The sequence below is a fragment of the Mastigoproctus giganteus genome, chromosome 9, assembly GCF_048544385.1.
Source record: "Mastigoproctus giganteus isolate SK-2022 chromosome 9, ASM4854438v1, whole genome shotgun sequence".
NCBI classification, from domain to species: Eukaryota; Metazoa; Arthropoda; class Arachnida; order Uropygi; family Thelyphonidae; genus Mastigoproctus; species Mastigoproctus giganteus.
Window position 1 is genome coordinate 65,229,346 of NC_143583.1, and position 7,483 is coordinate 65,236,828.

Here is a 7,483-nt window from a genome sequence, read left to right on the forward strand (position 1 = left end):
TCCATTGAACTTGCTGCAACTGCGCGTAAAATTCTGCATGCTGTATTAAAAACAAAAGATTTTGTAATGTAGTGGTTCTGTTACTTGAAGAAATGTTTTGTTCGAATGCAGTGTGTTGATTTTGGATCAGATGTAACGTATTCACTTTCTGCTACATTTTTTTATTAACTACAATCGTTACTTACAATGTATTGGCATAATGAAATTAAGATTTGATAGAGTGTTTATGAAATTTTATTTACTACTCTTTGAACTAAATTTTTCAGCTAGGGAGCATCGATAATTCAGTTGTCAGAAAATCAAAGCGCGTGGTTCCATGGTGTAATGGTTAGCACTCTGGACTCTGAATCCAGCGATCCGAGTTCAAGTCTCGGTGGGACCTTAACTTTTTATTTCAAATAAACAAATTAGATTCATTTATTCAGTGCATAACAGTATATTATGGACTAATGAACTAACCAATTATGTATTTAAAAACGTAACGTAGTTTTCATTTATACGAGTATTTTACAAATATTTTTGAAAAAATGCATTATTAAAATTGCCCTCACGTGTGGGTTAGTTGGAACCCCTAGAAGGATAGGCAGTAATAGATATAAACCAGTGTCGTGTTCACCTCCATTTCAGTCTTGATAAAAATAAATAGATTCCTTGATGGTTCTCCTTACTGGATCCACTTAAATGGCTGACGTAACCAGAATTTATCTGTTCGTTAAAGGAGAGGCTTCGATTCATTTTAAGTCCCACTAGAATCTCCTTTAGGCCCTTATCTGTTAATGCTATATCTGAATTATTTGGTTCATGTTCCACAACATCGAGTAGCAACCAATTCGCGGTTGACCTAGAGATTTACAAAGTTATTACTCCTCCTCTGACAACACAAAACAACAGTTTTGTCTCAACTCGAACAGCATATTTGAAAATCCTTCGAACTTTAAGATAAAAATAAATCTACGATGACGTTCCCAATACAGTATAAACGTCTTTAGTCAATTTTAGCGTGTTAAAACCGTGTCCATTTGAAATCTTATAAATTTACACCACGCCATTACTGACAAAATACTTTGCCATGATAAAAACACAAAATAAAATCAATTTAAATTGCTAAATATTACAAAATAACCTGGATTGTATAATTCGTAACGTGTTTCAGAACAGTAAAGTTATCAACATGACAACTCGTGTGATATATTTTTGTGCTTTTTCCATGTCACAGTTCAACCAATTTCTGTTTCAAATTTCCACAGTAATGTCATTTGACTTTGAAAGTACAAGGAAAGAGGCAAAAATTAAGTGCATATTTAAGAATAAACAGGTTCCACCGAGATTCGAACTCGGATTACTGGATTCAAAGTCCAGAGTGCTAACCATTACACCATGGAACCACATATACATTCATCACCAAAAATTATGCATTTTGTTTTGCTTCTTTTATAATAAATTAGTTTTTCAGCAGTTATTAGTAATGAATTCAAGGTCTTCTTTCATAATCTTGAAAATTAAATAAAATATATGGAGTCAAGAGTATATTTGCTATTGAATCGTTCGTTTAATTCGGAATCTATAAAAGTTACACTATGGTGCCATTGATGTTTTCAACCGAACAATAAAATAGCAGTTTAAAAAACCAGCTCATTGACCTGTGACATTTGCAGTCCAAATACAAAAAATTATATAAACCTTCGAATTGTACGTAGTAAAAAGAGAGACAGAGAGAGGGAAAATTAATAATTTTATGAGAGATTCAATGAAAGAATCTACTGTCGAGTCTTGTAGAATAGGTGAAAAGGATACACAATGTCCTTGTTTTCACCATATCAGCTATTTGAGTTTGGGGAATGTCGGAAGCTTAATCGAAATACGGCTAATAATACATTTAAGGCTATAAAAAGAGGATGCATATACTGCTATATTGTGAATGAAGATAATTTATTTTCTTTTTCTCTTTCGCTTTAACGTCTTCCAACATAAATACCTTAAAAATTTACAATGTCCACATTACATTTCATAATTCAGTTTCGCCCGTTATATGCTCATCTTCGGGATTAAAAGGCAATGGTTCTGGGTTTAATGGTTAGAATTTTGTACTCTTAAGTCATCGAGCTGAGATCAAATTGTGGCAGTATCGAAATATTTATTTATTTTTTTTGTTTTTCAGTTCCATGATTTCATTGTCATTGGACAAGAAATGAGTAACTACTTAATTAAAATAATTAAAGTTTAAACTATATTAGCAAATAAACTATTGAAGCGTCAGTTCTTTTGCTCGTATTGAACTGTTCAAGTCAATAATTGGCATCGTTTTATTGATTGTATCTCATATTGTGAATCATTTCTTATTCTTCCCAGAATGCATATGTACGTATGCCAATTATCGACTTGAAAAGTTCACTACTAGCAAAACATGGTGCAAAAGCACTGACCTTTCAACAATGAATCTTTAACGTAGTCCCATTGCTTCGTGCAAAATAATTGCATTAGCAAATAAAATAATAACTAAACCTTAAAACTTCAAAAATAAAACCGTTTCATTGGAATTAAACAAAAAAATTAACATAAAAGCAAAAACTTAATGACAACAAAATTTGCAACCGAGTTCAGCTTATTTCCTCTCAGTAAGTGATTTTAAGCTTACCATAACAAGAGGACGTGTAATCTGTTCTTATATTAGGTTTCATGCTTCAAGTTGTCGGCTTAATGGACTTATTACGAAAAGCTGCAGAGTTAGAATGATTTCTTATTCTTCCCATAATGTATGTATGTACACTGAAAGGACAGAATTTATGGGATACCTGGTTTCTGCAACGGGACGTTGTCACCCTTCTAGCTAATGGACAAACCCACCGCTTGGCAGGAATATAGGTACACTGCATTCACGTAGACGGTAATTAGATGTCAGTATGGATAAACGTCGTGAGTTAACCGACCTTGAAAGAGGGATGATGGTGTGTGCCCGACGCATGGGTCACTCTATCGCGGAGGCGGTACAGAAATTGCACTATCCCCGTTCGACAGTATCAAGAGTGTATCGTGAATACCCCATTTCCGGCATAACATCTCATCGTGGACATCGCTGTGGGCGGAGAAAAGTGGTGGATGACCGTGTTCGTCGACATCTGCCTCGCATTGTTTCAGCCAACCGGAGAGCGACGGTGGCACACATAACCGCCGACTTCAACGAGGGAGGTGCCAGAAACGCTTCCACCAAGACCATCAGGCGATCTTTAGCCGCAATAGGTTATGAGATCCGCCAACCCACCAGAGTCCCATTGTTAACACCACGACACAAGACTCTACGCCTCAACTGAGCGAAAGAACATCGGCACTGGACCTTGGATGATTGAAGACGTGTCTCCTGGTCCGATGATTTCCGTTTCCAGTTATTTCGAGCGGACGGGAGGGTGAGTATCTGGCGGAAACCGCACGAAGCGATGCACCCGTCATGTCAACAATGAACTGTTCAGGCAGGCGGACTGTCCGGAATGGTCTGGGCTTGTTCAACTGGCACACTTTGGGACCTCTGGTATATCTCTGAATGGTCCAGGTTACGTGTCCATCCTTACAGACCATCTGCATCCCTTCATGGTCATCGTGCACCTACACGGCAATGGATTCTTCCAACAAGACAATGCACCTCCCCATAAACCCGTAGTGCCTAGAATATGGTTCGAAGAGCATGCCGCAGAATTTAACACCGTGGAATGGCCTCCCCGTTCACCGGACATGAACCTTGAGGAACACTTTGGGATGCTGGGGAAAGGCCCGTTTGAGCTTTGGATCCTCCACACAGGAATTTATTTATTATTATTATTATTTTAGGGTTGCCCGTAATTAAATACATTAACCCGTATTTGTGTCTGTAAATTGGGTATGTTCTATGGTCGATTTGCCTGTTTTGCTGGACGAAAAAACCCCAGTTACTGGGGAGAAAAAGCTTGCTATCTACGCCTGAGACCGACTAACTCAGCCACGGAGTGAAAAAAGCCCATTAAAGTTCCTCGCGTCATCGACGGGATTCGAACCCAGGCCTTTTCCACCTGTGTGGGGAGGACGGTGACGATACCACTGTGCTACCCGCGCAGAGAACACAGGAATGTGACGGAATTATGGACAGCGGTGCAGCAAGCATGTACGGAAATACCTGTGGAACACTTTCGTGAACTAGTGGACTGAATGCCTCGCCGTGTAACTGCCCTTATCCGAGGGTGGGCCTACCCGTTAATACGTAGGTATCCCATGATTTATGTCCATTCAATGTACTGTATATATGTAAGTCATAGGTTTGGCTGCACCAGGAATGTTTGTTCAACTCTGCCGTTCCCGTTATGTACAAGCTAGTTTTATAAAATGAATTAATCCAAGATATTATTTTCTAGTGAGACGTAAGAGTGGTAGTGCCCATTTATTCTCAGTGGGCATCACCCACCTCTAGTACATCTAGAGTACTGAGAATAAGTAACAACAGTCTTCTCTCTGTCTCTCTCTTTTATGAGAATCCCAAACACGAGAGATATTTGAACTTATAGTATTTAGTGTCTTTCAAGGGTTGAATGCTAAGAAGATGAAAGAGGGACTTGTTGACATTAGACTTGAATTTCTGTAGATTGTAATTTTCAGAAATACGTGTGAAGGGAGATTGTTCCAGAAAACGGAAGGTGAAGGAATGAATGAGGAAGAAGAAAAGTTGGTTCTGTGAGTTTAAAGTTGGACAGAAAAAGGAGGCTGACTGGTTGGGACACGAATTCGGACTGGTTTGGAAGAGAGAGCGGAAATTATAGAAGAACTGTGCTCATGGAAGGATCTGTAGAAAAGGTATGCAGCAGAAACAGAACGTCAATGTGACAGAAAGTAGAGAGACTGTTATTGATGATCATTAATTAACCTAACTGCCCTCTTTTGAATAGAATCTAGAAGCCTGAGAGAGGTTTTGAAGGCACCGCCCCAGATGTAGGAACAATATTCCATGGCAGGGCGGATTTGCGATTTATACAGAGTGAGCAGCTGTTTGGAAGAAAAGTAACGCCGAGAGCGAAAGAGAAAAACCATGTTTTAGATGCAGCGGAAGCAATATTTGTAATGTGCTTATGCCAAGAGAGATTAGAAGTCGGGGTAATCCTCAATAGAGATATATATAATCTTGTCTGTAATTCACAGTATCATCGAAGATAAGCATAGGAATCATTTTTGCAAGATATAAGACAGCAGCACTGCGGTCAGAGAGAAAACTGGATGCCCAATTACAAAACACAGTTGGCAAACCATAAGATGGAAGCTCATTTAGAATATTATGCCGAACACAATCAAAAGCTTTTGAAATGTCAAAAGCAACTGCTTGAGTTTTCCATTGAATTTGTCCATAGATGGGTAACATAAAGCCAGAATTTCACCAGTGGATCGACACTGACGGAATCCATACTGGCGATCATTGATCAGATGGAAGGTTTCTATTCGAGAAGCGTTACCTATTCTAGGTATAATGAGATATGTAACTCGTTGTGAAAGAATTCACAATATATGAAATGTTACACAGCACAACTTTGGTCGATTTACTATGTATAGAAATAATGCTAATAAACTAACTGATATGACATTCATAATATGCTTAAACATGGAGAAAAACAATAAAATCTCTGAGATTACTAGCAACTGAATTAAATATATTTTTTAAATATGTCATTGAACGATTTTAATTTCCTTGGTTAATTACTTTTAAGGTTTGCCTTTTTATCAACCATGTTACAATTAATAGTTAGTACATTGAATTCAGGGATTAGTTTAAATCTCTTTGTAAGATCTTTTATTTTTTCTTTTCGGTAGAGCCAGCAAACACCTACAAAAATGTCTGTGATCTTCTCACAGGAGACAAAGAGGAGATTTCTTCAGCTCAATGCATTTTGATGATCTCAGCGATGGTACTTTTTTTGAACGTTTGTTCCTTTGTTCATCGGCTCAATCAATCTTTACAATAAGCTTCATCATCTGCAGGGTGTTTCTGATTGGAACACGTGTAGGCGTTCTATGGCAAAAAAATAAGTAAAAGAAATTACTATAAGTATTAAATGTCTCTATTTCTGAGATATTAAATATTGATCACAAATTACAAAAGATTAAAATAAACCGAAATAAACCCTGTAAAATATAAAACCCAAAGCAGTTATTCAAAGTAACCTCCAGTTTCTTTAGTGCAGTATTTAGCATCACTAATCCATGATAAATTGCATGTTTTAACATTTCGAAACTGTTCTTAATAGTTTCAACTCCCAAAATGGGAATTCTTGAGTAGCCTTGCGGGTCTTGGCCGGTATCACAGTGGCTATATTCACAGTGCTCCCCACATAGCATTGAAACGGCCCAGGATTTAACGTAAAGAACATTAACGGAATTTTTCACTCTGTGGCTCAGTTATTCAATATCAGGGATAGCAAGACTTTTTTTTCTTTTCTCCACGAAACTCTGTTTTCATTCCAACAAATCAAGCAAACTGATACGAAAATGCACACAATTTATAGACATAATAAACATGGGTGGATGAGGTGTTCTATGGTAAACGTAAAGTGTCAATATTTTTTTAAAAAAGTTGTCTGTTAATGCTACATCAGAACTATTTGGTTCTTATTCCAGCGTGCCAACATTGAGTTGCAAGTCGTTCGCTGATGATCTGAAGCTGCACGAGCTTATTAATTCAGTCTGACAGTGTAAAACTTCAGTTTTGTCTCAACTCAAACAGGTGGCTCTAAATCCTTCGAACTTTATTCTCAAATTAAGATTAAAAAACAAACAATAAACACATTGGCCAATACCATATAAACATCTTGATTCAATTGAAATTATGTTGAAAATTCTCCATTTAAAGTGTTGCAACTATTCACACATGCCACTGAAAAATACTTCGTCTTGATAAAAACGTAACCTAAAATCAATTTAAATTCCCAAGTATGAAAAATAGGAATAAATTGAACATTTTTTAATGTCTTGAAAATGTAATAGACCTTTATATGCAGTACAGCAATAAAAAAGAAAGTCCAGGAAAACAAAATTAATTTTACTGTTCGAAAAGAACCACATGACTTGCAGTATAAAATTATTAATATAATGTTCTAGACCGCAAGTGATGTTTATATTATATTTATGTTTTTACATAAAACGCTTCTAATTTTATGTTGAATATCAGTATGACAATTAAACCAATTTCTATTTTAAATCTCCACATTATATCAAGCAGTTATCCCTGTTGCAATATTTATCGTCGGATGCAAGAAATTCCAGGAAGGAGCCCAAAATTAAATACATAGGTTCCACCGAGATTTGAACTCTGATCACTGGATTCAAAGTCCAGCGTGCTAACCATGGAACCACACGAACATTTTCTCATAAAATTGTTATAGATCTTATTCCGAAATTTGAACTCAGGTGTCATGGATTTTGGTCTTTATTAAGACCAACAAAATGCGAAGGTCATACAATGAACCGACTGGTTCTCACA

The 7,483-nt window shown here is 36.9% G+C and overlaps 2 non-coding genes across 2 annotated transcripts; one reads left to right on the top strand and one right to left on the bottom strand.

Annotated features, from left to right (window-relative positions):
* Positions 1–310: 310 nt before the first annotated feature.
* Positions 311–382, top strand: TRNAQ-CUG (transfer RNA glutamine (anticodon CUG)). The gene has a single exon. It is a non-coding gene; the product is annotated as a tRNA-Gln (tRNA).
* A 931-nt stretch (positions 383–1,313) lies between these two features.
* Positions 1,314–1,385, bottom strand: TRNAQ-UUG (transfer RNA glutamine (anticodon UUG)). Its single transcript has one exon. It is a non-coding gene; the product is annotated as a tRNA-Gln (tRNA).
* Between the last annotated feature and the right edge of the window lie 6,098 nt (positions 1,386–7,483).